The 12089-nt window shown below is 44.6% G+C and overlaps 1 protein-coding gene across 1 annotated transcript in view; it reads left to right on the plus strand.

Annotated features, from left to right (window-relative positions):
• Positions 1-12089, plus strand: part of DNAH8 (dynein axonemal heavy chain 8) — a 617537-nt gene that overhangs the window by 73155 nt on the left and 532293 nt on the right. The window lies entirely within an intron of this gene.

Here is a 12089-nt window from a genome sequence, read left to right on the forward strand (position 1 = left end):
TTTGGTCCCATTGCCTGATACTGGAGAAAAGACTCAGACCTTCCTCAGTTTCTGCTTCTGCATCAGTATTGAAGTAAGACAGAGGCAGCCACTCCACAAAGCATTTAGGAGAGAGGCTATCCCTAGAACACTTATCAACTCCCAAGGGGGATTGCAGCCTCTGGAGCTTGTTCCAGGTCTGTTGAGTCTGTCACCTGAAGGACATTGGTAGAGCCAAGAGATGGTGCCAATCCCAACAACATCAGAGGCATGTGCAACTGCAAGAGACTTGCTTAGCCTCTTGGTACTGGTATCAGCGGCAGTGGAAAGCCTGCAGTTAGTGCTGATGCCTGAGGCTCATACCTCACCGCTTCGAGATCCTGTAGTACTGTGATCCAAACCTTCGCAGAAGCCTGTTTTGTTGATAGGGAAGCCTACTGTGATATCCCTGCTACCCCCATCCCTGGGCTTGGGCTATCTCTCACCAGTCCCATTGGGATTGGTCCCTCCTCTGTCAGAGGGATCCTCCTCCTCGGACCCAGAGGTGAGGTCCTCCCTATTATGTCTGGGAGATGGCACATCCCCCCATCAGATTTGCTGGGAGCATGGGCTGTGCAGCAACTCCAGCAATGGTCCCCAACTTAACCATCAGTGGCCATTTTGGTGACCACTGGGGCATTCCCCCTCCAGCCATGTCCTCCTTTCAACCTTCTTGGGTGCAGTCATAGAGGGTGAACCAGAGACACGAGCACGAAGAGAACCATTCCCTGATATCTGGTGCTGAGACCGGTTCCAGGCACCAAGAATACCGTTTTCTGGTACAAAGACTATTACTGAGCAGCCGGAACTCACTTGGGCAGCCTCAGCCACTACCTCAGATATCAGTTGAATGTCTTTGTCTTCATCACCCGATGAGGCTATAGAGCCATGAAATTACTCACTGGAGGACTACAGAGCCCACTGAGGTTTAAAAAACAAAAGGCCTCTGTACTTGATTTTCTGTTTTTGTTTTGTGTATGTGTGGTTGGTTCGTTTTTCCTTAATGGGAGCTTAGGAGGGAAATCTGTGATGGCTATAGAGGCAGCAGTGGTAGTGACCCAAGAGTTGTCTGAGAGCTCTCACAAGTTGGTAGACATCCTGGTGTTGGCAACCCTGGCTAGGGAGGCTCTACCAACTAATGAAGCCATCATGGAACCAGTCAAGGCTCTTTGGCAGACACCCTCCTCCCTGCCTGCCCCCAGCAAAATGAGCCAAGAGGAAGTACTTTGTCCCTTCTAAAAGTTATGAACATTTTTACTATCATCCCTCCCCCTCCGGGTTCTTTTGTGATGGCAGCTGCCAATGAGTGGGAAAGACAGGGACAACAAGCTTCCATACCGAAAAGCAAAGACTCAGGGAAGAGGCACAGATGCCAGCAAACAGACCTGAAAACAGGGGAGTTTGAGTGGGAGTATTTAAAAGGAATTTGTGAGGGGTGCGGGGGGGGAGGGTGTATTTAGAGAAACTGTGTGGTGTTCTGTTTTTGTTTTGTGTATGTGTGGTTGGTTTGTTTTTCATTAATGGGAGCTTAGGAGGGAAAGCTGTGATGGCTACAGAGGCAGCAGTGGTAGTGACCCAAGAAATGGAAGAGACAATGAAGATGGCTGGTTGTGGAAATGGCGGGATTTACATTATCCTGGACTGGATATCTGAAAGATGTTTTGTATGAAGTGCTGCCTGATAGATCTGATGGAAGAGATGATCTGAGGTTTGGAGGTGCAGGTAGAAATGATGGTTGAGTTTTGAAGGGGATTTGAACAGATATGGAGGGAAGGAGAGAGGAGGCTGAAGGGAAAACTCAAATCTTGCAGATGCAACCTGGACTGGAGAACTGTGAAGGTAGAATGCTGGATGAGGAAAGTGGCCAGTGGAAGCATGTGAGTACAAGAAAAAGGCAGAGGAAAAGACCAGCTAGTGAAGGAGAAAAAGAGCTGAGGAACAGGTTTGCTGAGATGGAAAATGAAGGGGCTCAGTGGGCAGTAACAGAAGGTGGGAGGACAAGGAAGAAGAGCAGCGAGTCCTACAGGAAGAGGAGAAGAGTAAATCGAGGTAGCCAGAGTTTAGAACCCCAGGATGTTAGAAGATAACTCGCAGAAGATTGCAAGTGAAAACAAAAGACAAGAGGACTTACATCCAGAAAGAACAGAAGGATAAAGGCTGGAGAATTGTACCAACAACAGCAAGGTGCAGGTCTACATGACTGGGAACTCCCTATAAGAAGAACAGACATGTTTGTCACCATAGCTGATCCAGAGAACTACAGGAGGATGTACTGTCTGCCAGAAGCTAAGATGGAGTATGTGGACCTGAATCTGAAGAGGCTCTCTAGCAGAGGCAGGAAACAATCCACTGATTGTCCTTCACGTGGGAACAAATGATAGTGCTATATTCTTGCTGGAATGCATCAAGGGAGACTATTCTTGGCTGGGGAAGATGCTTAAAGAAATGGAGGCTCTGGTGACCTTTAGTGGATCTGGTGACCTGTCCCTAGAGGAGGAGAGTGAAGGTGAGAAGATTATGATGATCAACAGATGGCTCAGGCAATGGTGCTATAAGGAGGGCTTTGGAATGTTTGGCCACTGGGAGGCATTCATGGACAGAGGACTGTTCTCATCTGACGGAATCCACCTGAGTAGAGAAGGAAATAGACTTCTGGAATGGAGGTTGACACAACTAATTAAAAGAGCTTTAAACTAGGAATTTGGGAGAGACAAGTGGGAGATGCTCATGTAATTGTCACACCTTATTCTAACATTGAGTGGAAGGAAAATCAAGTAATAGAGGAGACAGCAATGGAGAAAGGAACAACAGAGGGTAGGAGAATGGAAATCAAGATGAAAAATAATGACAATACCAATGACACAAGATCCAGATAGGTGATACTGGCAGTAAAATGGCTGTACCTAATTGGGCAAGAATCTGGGTGAAGCCAAGCAGAAATAAGCAAGATGTCTGTATACTAATGCAAGGAGCCTGGGTAACAAAGTGGAGGAATTAGAGCTATTGGTGCAGGAAATGAAACCAGATATTAGAGGGATAACACAAACATGGTGGAATAGTAGTCATAACTGACTACAAATATTGAAGGGCAAGTGCTGTTCAGGAAAGATAGAAATCAAGGCAACGGTAGAGGAGTAGCATTGTATATTAATGATGAAGTAGAGTGTAAATAAATTAGAAGTGATGGAATCGATAAAATGGAATCTATTTGGACCAAAATCACTTTGGGGAAGAAAGGTAACAGAGGATCCACTAGAGTAGTGTCTGGGATATGATACAGAACCCCATGTTCCAATTTGGCTATGGATAGCCATCTCTTTAATATTTTTTGATTATATAAATACTACCAGGAATTGTGTGATTATGAGAGACTTAAATTTCCCAGATATAGATTGGAAGACAAGTACTACTAATAATGGTTGGGCCCAGATATTCCTGGATGTGATAGCTGACAGATTTCTTCACCAAATAGTCACCGAACCAACAAGAGTTGATGCCATTTTAGATTTAGAATTGATAAGTGGTGAGTATCTCATAGAATAATTGGTTGTAGAGGGCAACCGTGTTTTGAGTGATCATGAATTAATTCAGTTTAAACTAAATGGAAGGATAAATAAAGAGTTCTGTCTCTACCCTTTTGAAATCAAGGACTGTAAACTTTAAATAATTTAAGGGAATTAGTTAGGGAAGTGGACTGGACTGAAGAATTCAAGGATCTGAATATGAGGAGGCTTGGAATTACTTTGTCAAGTTGCAGAAACTATCTTGATCCTGCATCCCAAGCAAGAGGAAAAATGCATAGAGAAGGGTTGCAAACCAAACTGGATGAACAAGCATCTAAAACAGGTTATTAAGAGACACCTGAAAGCCTATAAGGAATTGAAAGTGGGTTGGATCAGCAAAGAAAGCTACCTCTTGGATGTCAGAAAGTGTAAGGAAAAAGTGAGAACTGCCAAAAGCCAACCATAGTTGGACCTTGTAAAGGAAATTAAAACCAATAGTAAAAGGTGTTTTTAGCCATATTAATGAAAAGAAAAGAAAAGAAAAAGTGGGACCGCAGGCACTGAGGATGGAGTGGAGATCAAAGATAATTCAGGCATGGCCCAATACCTAAACAAATACTTTGCCTCAGTTTTTAATAAGGATAATGAGGATTTTAGGATTAGTGGCAGGAGGGCTAATGGAAACAAGGATATGAGAGTAGAAATTAACATATCTGTGATGGAAGCCAAATTCAAACAAATTGGGGGCCCTGGATAATCTCTATTCAAGAATATTAAAGGAGTTAGTACGTGAAATTTCAGGGACAAAAGCAAGGATTTTTAATAAATCCATAAATTCGGGGGTTGTACTCTATGACTGGAGAATTACTAATATAGTACCTATTTTTAAGAAAGGAGAAAAATTATCTGGGAAACTACTGGCCTCAGTTGTATGTAAGATCTTGGAACAAATTTTGAAAGAGAAAGAAAGTAGTTAGGGACATAGAGGTAAATGGTTATTGGGATAAAACACAATATTGTTATACAAAAGGTAGATCGTGCCCAACCAAGCTGATCTCTTTCCTTGAGAAGATAACTGATTTTTTTAGGCAAAGGAAAGGCAGTAGATCTAATCTGCCTGGATTTCAGTAAAGCATTTGATACAGTTACACCAGGGGAATTATTAAGTTGGAGAAGATGGGGATAATATGAGAATGGAAAGGTGGATAAGGAACTGGTTAAATGGAAGACTACAAGGGATCACACTGAAAGGTGAACTGTCAGGCTGGAGGGTGGTTACTAATGGAGTTCTTCAGGGATCGGTCTTGGGACCAGTCTTAATAAACATTTTCACTGATGACCTTGAGACTAAAATTGGGAATGTGCTAATAAAATTTGTGGATGACACAAAGTTGGGTGGTTTTGCCAATAAGGAGGAGGATCGGAATATCATATAAGAATATTTGGATGATCTTGAAAATGGGAGTGATAGAAATGGGATGAAATTTAAGCATTCAAAGTGCAAGGTCTATGCACTTAGGGACTAACAGCAATAACCTGGGACTTATTATTTGGAAGTGACAGAGAAGGAGAAGGACCTGGGTGAATTGGTTGATCTTAGGATGACTATGAGCTGCCAATGTGATGCAGCCATGAATGCCAATGCGATGCAGGTCACATTGGCAGAGGCATTGTGGGTTTTTTTTGCCTTTCTCTGCAACATGGAGCATAGGTCACTTGCTGTCTTAAATTAGAGTAAATGATGATTCTCTGTAATTTGAAGTCTTTACATCATGGTTTGAGGACTTCAGTTACTCAACCAAAAGTTATTGGTCTATTACAGGAGTAGTTGGGTGAGGTTCTGTGGCCTGCGATGTGCAGGAGGTGTGACTGGATGATCATGATGGTCCCTTCTGGCCTTAATGTCTATGAACCTATTAGGCTGGATATGTTTGGTTGCAAGCTTTGTTCTTCAGAAAGTGTGCAACTCATGATTGCAAACTAGCAGACACGCCTGAGTAGATATGACTTCACCCTTTGGGAGATGTGACAGGGTCAGGCCAGATGGCTACAGGAGAGTGTTAGAAGGGAGATATATTAGTCCCAGATTAAGCAAGTCCATTTTCCCTGGGTAAGGTAACCGGGGCAGTTCCAGAACAAGAAGGAACTTGCTGGAACAAATTCAGGCAGCCTAATTAGGACACCTGGAGCCAATTAAAAAACTGCTAGAATCAATTAGGACAGGCTGGCTAATCAGGGCACCTGAGTTAAAAAGGACCTCACTTCAGTTTGTGGCATGTGTATGAAGAGCTGGGAGCAAGAGGCACTAGGAGCTGAGAGTGAGATGGTGTACTGCTGGAGGACTGAAGAGTACAAGCATTATCAGACACCAGGAGGAGGATCCTGTGGTGAGGATAAAGAAGGTGTTGGGAGGAGGCCATGGGGAAGTAGCCCAGGGAGTTGTAGCTGTCACGCAGCTGTTCCAGGAGGCACTCTAGACAGCTGCAGTCCACAGGGCCGTGGGCTGGAAACGGGAGTAGAGGGCGGGCCCGGGTTCCCCCCAAACCTGCCAACTCCTGATCAGACACGGGAGGAGATGATCTGGACTGTGGGTTCCACCAGAGGGGAAGGTCTCTGGGCTGTTCCTCGACCCACATGGTGGATCAGCAGAGACTGCGGGGATTGTTCTCCTTCCTTTTTCCCAGGCTGGCCAATGAGGAGGTTAGCTGAGTGAATGGCAGGTTTGAGCCACTAGCAAAAGTGGCCAAACTGAGGGCTGCCGTGAACCTCTGAGGCAAGCAAATCTGCCAATAAGCGCAGGACCCACCAAGGCAGAGGAGGAACTTTGTCACAGAGAGCATTAAAAAATTCTACAACAAGTTACGAGAGGACTGTAGACAACAGTTTTTAGTAAGACTGAAGAGGGTAAGTTGGTCACCACGACTGCCCTTCAAAACAGTTTGGATAGCACAGATTTAGCTGCTTGAACCATGGTATCAGCCATTCGTATGAGAAGGTGTTTATGGTTACAGTTTTCTGGGTTACCCTAAGAGGTCCAACAGATTGTCCAAGACCTCCCTTTTGAAAGCCCTTCTCTTTGTTTCAGACAGGCTTCATAGCCTCATAGATTCCAGAGAGAAACTCAAATTGCTTGGAATCTAAACATTCAGCAATAAAAAAAAAGCAATTTCATACACAGCAGCCATTCAGACACCAAAATTTAGCTTCTCAATTCCAAGATCCGCCAGGGGAAAAGGGCAGGAGTTATAGGAGTCTCCCTTCACTGCCATCCTCTTCAGCATCAGTGGGCTCATCCCATCCAACCCTCACTTCCAAAAATACATTTTGAAGGGATAGTTGAGGATAGTGTACCACCTACTTTAGTTTCTTCTGTTCTCCATCTTTTATTTACCATTCACTTATCCCTCTTCCTAAGTGCTCGGTCCTACATAACATCAGATCAGTGGATCATAAGCATGGTGGAATGGGGATATGCCATCCAGTTTATTTCTCCACCCTCCCTTCCCTGTGTCTTCATCAGGAACCACTCTCATGAGATTGCCCTGCAGTGGGAGATGCAATCTTTTCTTCAGGCAGAGGCCATAGAGGATGTTCCGTTGTGCCTCATGTTACCAGCTTTGCCCTTTACTTTGGGGTATGCTCAATTATTAGGGTTACTCTTCAGGGAGGAGGGGCGTTCTGTACGTTTATCAATGTACTGCTTGTGTCATTTGTGTTCTCATATGGAGCTCTGCTTCTCCCTGCTGCAAGTTCCCTCCCAATGGAGCTATCCTGCAGGACCTAGGGTCCCCAGGCTAGGTTCTTCCAGCCCCAGAATCAGACTCACACACACACGCATATTAACAGAGCGCGTCTGAGAGGACCGGGTTAATCAGCACTTCCAAGCTGACCCCTTAGATGTCCCTGGACTCAGTAGGCTGGGTCGAACAGAACCTCCAAGCTGATCACATAAGTCAGGGCAGAAGGCTATACTTAGAGAGAGGTGGTGGTAGCTGAGGGTCTGGAGTGCTGGAGACAGGCAGAGCCCCCAGCATAATCAGTCAGGAGAAGATGAAGCTGCAATGGAACTGATTCAGATTTTGGATCCAGGCATCAGAACACTTACTTGAGCATGGATAGTGTTTTTTGTAGAGAAACAACAATGGTTCAAGGGAGAACACTAGATTAGTTTATGTGTAAACAATGGAGTATACCAAAGTTGTTTTGTTCAGGCTAGACATGGGAGCTGATCATTCCTGGCTTTGGGCAGTGTTCCTTGGAGGGAGCTCATAATGCAATTAGGGAGCTTCACTATTTTGGTTACCAATAAAGGATTTATTACTAGAATTGGTCTGATAACTACTGAGCTTGGTGTGCAATGCAATTGAGGTTAGGGGAGTTTCCTTAATTCTGTTGTCCTTATCCCAAGGGTTTAGGTGTGTCTCCCACTGCCTTTTCATAGCTTTTTGTAAGTCTTTCTTCTGATTGGTTTTGGTTCAAACAGAGGCGGGCGAGGTGGGTCCTTTCATGAGTCAGACAGGCTGGGTACTGCACACTGGTTCCCCAAGAACACAGAGCTGGTAGGTAACACTCAGGGTAATAGGCTTCTATTCAAGCTGCTTCCTGTTTCCCTAAGTTGTGAATGGTTGCCATTATCAGTTCACAGTGCTCCTGTTCAGTCTGCCAGATGCTCCTATGATGTTCACAAAGTGCATGGTGGTGGTGGCGGCGGCCTGTCTTCGAAAATTAGGTGTCCATGTGTTTCTGTACTTGGAGGACTGGTGGATCAGAGATTGGTCTAAGGCTGAAGTCCTGTGTAGCCTGTCCACTGTCCTATCCACATTCTGTACTCTGGGTTTCCTAAAAGATCAAGACAAATCCTGAAAACCCTCCTGGTGGTCACAGATGTGTCTTTTCTGGGTTGGGGAGCTCATATGGGGTCCCTACAGATGCAAGATCTTTGGTCATGTAGGTATCTAGATTCTCACATAGATTCATAGATACTAAGGTCAGAAGGGACCATTCTGATCATCTAGTCCGACCTCCTGCACAGCGCAGGCCACAGAATGTCACCCACCCACTCCTATGAAAAACCTCACCCATGTCTGAGCTATTGAAGTCCTTAAATCATGGTTCAAAACTTCAAGGAGCAGAGAAGCCTCCCTCCAGTCAACCATGCCCCATGCTACAGAGGAAGGCAAAAAAACCTCCAGGGCCTCTCCAATCTGCCCTGGAGGAAAATTCCTTCCCGACCCCAAATATGGCAATCAGCTAAACCCTGAGCACATGGGCAAGATTCACTAGCCAGATACCCAGGAAAGAATTTTCTATAGTAAATCAGATCCCATCCATCTAATATCCCATCTCAGGGGATTTGGCCTATTTACCCTGAATATTTAAAGATCAATTACTTACCAAAATCCCATTATCCCATCATACCATCTCCTCCATAAACTTATCGAGTAGAATCTTAAAACCAGATAGATCTTTTGCCCCCACCGCTTCCCTTGGAAGGCTATTCCAAAACTTCACGATTTAGTCCCATTAAGCTGTTTCAGTTTCGCTTCTACCTCTGATATGGTAATATCTACCTCTATATCCTCCTTCCCATTTGTCATGCTACCATTATCCCCAAGATCCTCTTTAGCCTTATTAAAGACTGAGGCAAAGTATTTGTTTAGATATTGGGCCATGCCTAGATTATCTTTAACCTCCGCTCCATCCTCAGTGTTAAGCGGCCCCACTTCTTCCTTCATAGTTTTCTTCTTATTTATATGGCTATAGAACCTTTTACTATTGGTTTTAATTCCCTTTGCAAGGTCCAACTCTACTCGACTTTTAGCCTCTCTCACTTTATCCCTACATCTTCTGACCTCAATTAGGTAGCTTTCCTTGCTGATCCCTCCCATCTTCCACTCCCTGTATGCTTTCTGCTTCTTCATAATCACCTCTCTAAGATGCTTGCTCATCCAGCTTGGTCTACAACTCCTTCCTATGAATTTTTTCCCCTTTCTTGGGATACAGGCTTCCGATAGCTTCTGCAGTTTTGATTTAAAGTAATCCCAGGCCTCCTCTACTTTTAGATCCATAAGTTCTTCAGTCCAATCCACTTCCCTAACTAATTTCCTTAATTTTTGAAAGTCAGCCCTTTTGAAATCAAAAACCCTAGTTGCAGATTTATTTTTGTTAATCCTTCCATTTAGTTTGAACTGAATTAGCTCATGATCACTAGAGCCAAGATTGTCCCCTACAACCATTTCTTCTATGAGGTCCTCGCTACTCACCAAAATTAAATCTAAAATGGCATCCCCTCTAGTCGGTTCAGCAACTACTTGATGAAGGAATCTATCAGCTATTGAATCTAGGAAAATCTGAGCCCTATTATTATTACTAGCACTGGTCCTCCAGTCTATATCTGGGAAGTTAAAGTCTCCCATGATCACGCAGTTTCCATTAGTATTTACTTGATTAAAGACATTAAAAAGGGCTCTATCCATATCCAAATTAGATCCCGGAGGTCTATAGCACACCCCAAGCACTATCGTAGGAGAGGCTTTACTAGTTTTCTTCCCCAATGTAATTTTTGCCCAGACGGACTCTGTCTTATCCATTGCATCGCTTCTTATTTCTTTACATTCTACCTCATTGATATACAATGCTACTCCACCCCCTTTACCTTTGTTTCTGTCTTTCCTAAACAGCACATACCCTTCAATACCTGTAGTCCAGTCATGACTACTATTCCACCATGTTTCTGTTATCCCTATAATATCTGGTTTCATTTCCAGCACCAGTAGCTCTAGTTCCTCCATTTTGTTATCTAGACTCCTCACATTGGTGTACAAACATCTTAATTTTTGCTGTTTGGACTCATTCACATTTTGTACCCTATTAGGCAGTCATTCTACAGCCAGTATAACCTATTAGACTAGTATCTACACCGCCCTCGCTCCTTATATACATTCTCCTACCCATGGCTGTATCCTTTCTTACTTCATCTTCTTCCCTCTCAATGCTAAAATGTGGCGTGGAGATTTTCTGGACATCTCCCATCCATCTCCCCCCAATTCCTAGTTTAAAGCTCTCTTTATCAGTTGTGCCAGCCTCGATCCTAGAAGTCTATTTCCTTCCCTACTCAGATGAAGTCCATCCCGAGAGAACTGACCTCTGTCCGTGAATGCCTCCCAGTGGCCATACATCCCAAACCCCTCCTTATAGCACCACTGCCTAAGCCATCTGTTGACAGTCATAATCTTGTCACACCTTTGTTGCCCTTCTCTAGGAACAGGAAGGATCCCGCTAAAGATCACCTGAGCCTCAATTTCCTTAAGTGTCTTCCCCAGCCTAGCATAGTCTCCCTTGATACTTTCCAGTGAGAATCTGGCTGTATCATTTGTTCCCACATGAAGGATAATTAGGGGATTCTTTCCCACTCCCTTTAGGATCCTTTTCAACCTTAGGTCTACATCCCGTATCTTAGCACCCGGAAGACAGCACACCCTTCTATTCTCAGGATCAGGTCTAGTTACAGGCCTGTCTATTCTTCTCAATAAAGAGTCCCCGATCACATAGACCTGCCTTTTCCTGGTGACAGTGCTATTCTCCAGTCTCTCCCCTGTTCCCTCTGGCTGCAAGTTCTTTCCATTCCTATTTTCCCTTACAATCCTCTTCAACCCATCCTGTATCCTCCTGGGGCTCATATTTGTTGTAGTCTCCCTTGACTCTTTCCCTTTTCCTATAGGACTAGCCTCTCTTCTCTTCTTCCTTACCCTTCCACCTTCAAGAAGTACCTGCTGAGCCCCTTCTTCATTTTCCAACTCTGCAAACCTGTTCCTAAGCTCTATTTCTCTTTCACTAGCCCGTCTTTTTCTCTGCCTGATTCTTTGAGTCACATGTTTCCACTGACCACTTTCCTCACCCAGTCTCTCCTCAAAATTCCCCAGCCCTGCTTCCATCTGTGAGTCTGAGCTTTTCCCTTCAGATACCTCATATCTCTGCTCCATCATCTGCTCAAACACCTTCCTAAACTCAACCAGACTTTCCACCTGCATCTCCAAACCTCGGATCTTTTCCTCCATCAGCTCTATCAGACGACATTTCATGCAGAAAAAACTCTTACCGGTTCCCCCCTCCAGGATCATGTACATACCACAGCTTCCACATCCAGTCATCCTCAATGTGTCTTTCACTACAGGAGTCACTCCCACAGCTGCCTCTGTATCTGTCATCTCCTTCCCACCTAAATCCTGTTAATCTGGGAAACACAAGCCACACCAAAAAGACCACACCCCCCCAGCAAAAGCGAACTCCAAACAAGCACCACAATCCAAACTCCCCTTGCAAACTCCCACTCAAACTCCCCTGTTTAGAGCTCTGTTTGCTAGCTCCTGTGCCGCTGCCTGACTGGCTGGCTACCTTTATAGGGCCCCTAGTCAGAAGCCCCACCCCCTAAGCAGGGCTCAGCTGCTCTCCCAGCACAAAGCCCCACCCCCTAATCAGGCTCAGCTGCTCTCCCAGCACAAAACCCCTACACACACACACAAATACTAAAAATACAAAACCAAGTACAACTACCTTCTCCTCCAACAG

This window comes from Dermochelys coriacea, chromosome 3 (assembly GCF_009764565.3).
Source record: "Dermochelys coriacea isolate rDerCor1 chromosome 3, rDerCor1.pri.v4, whole genome shotgun sequence".
Taxonomy (NCBI): domain Eukaryota; kingdom Metazoa; phylum Chordata; order Testudines; family Dermochelyidae; genus Dermochelys; species Dermochelys coriacea.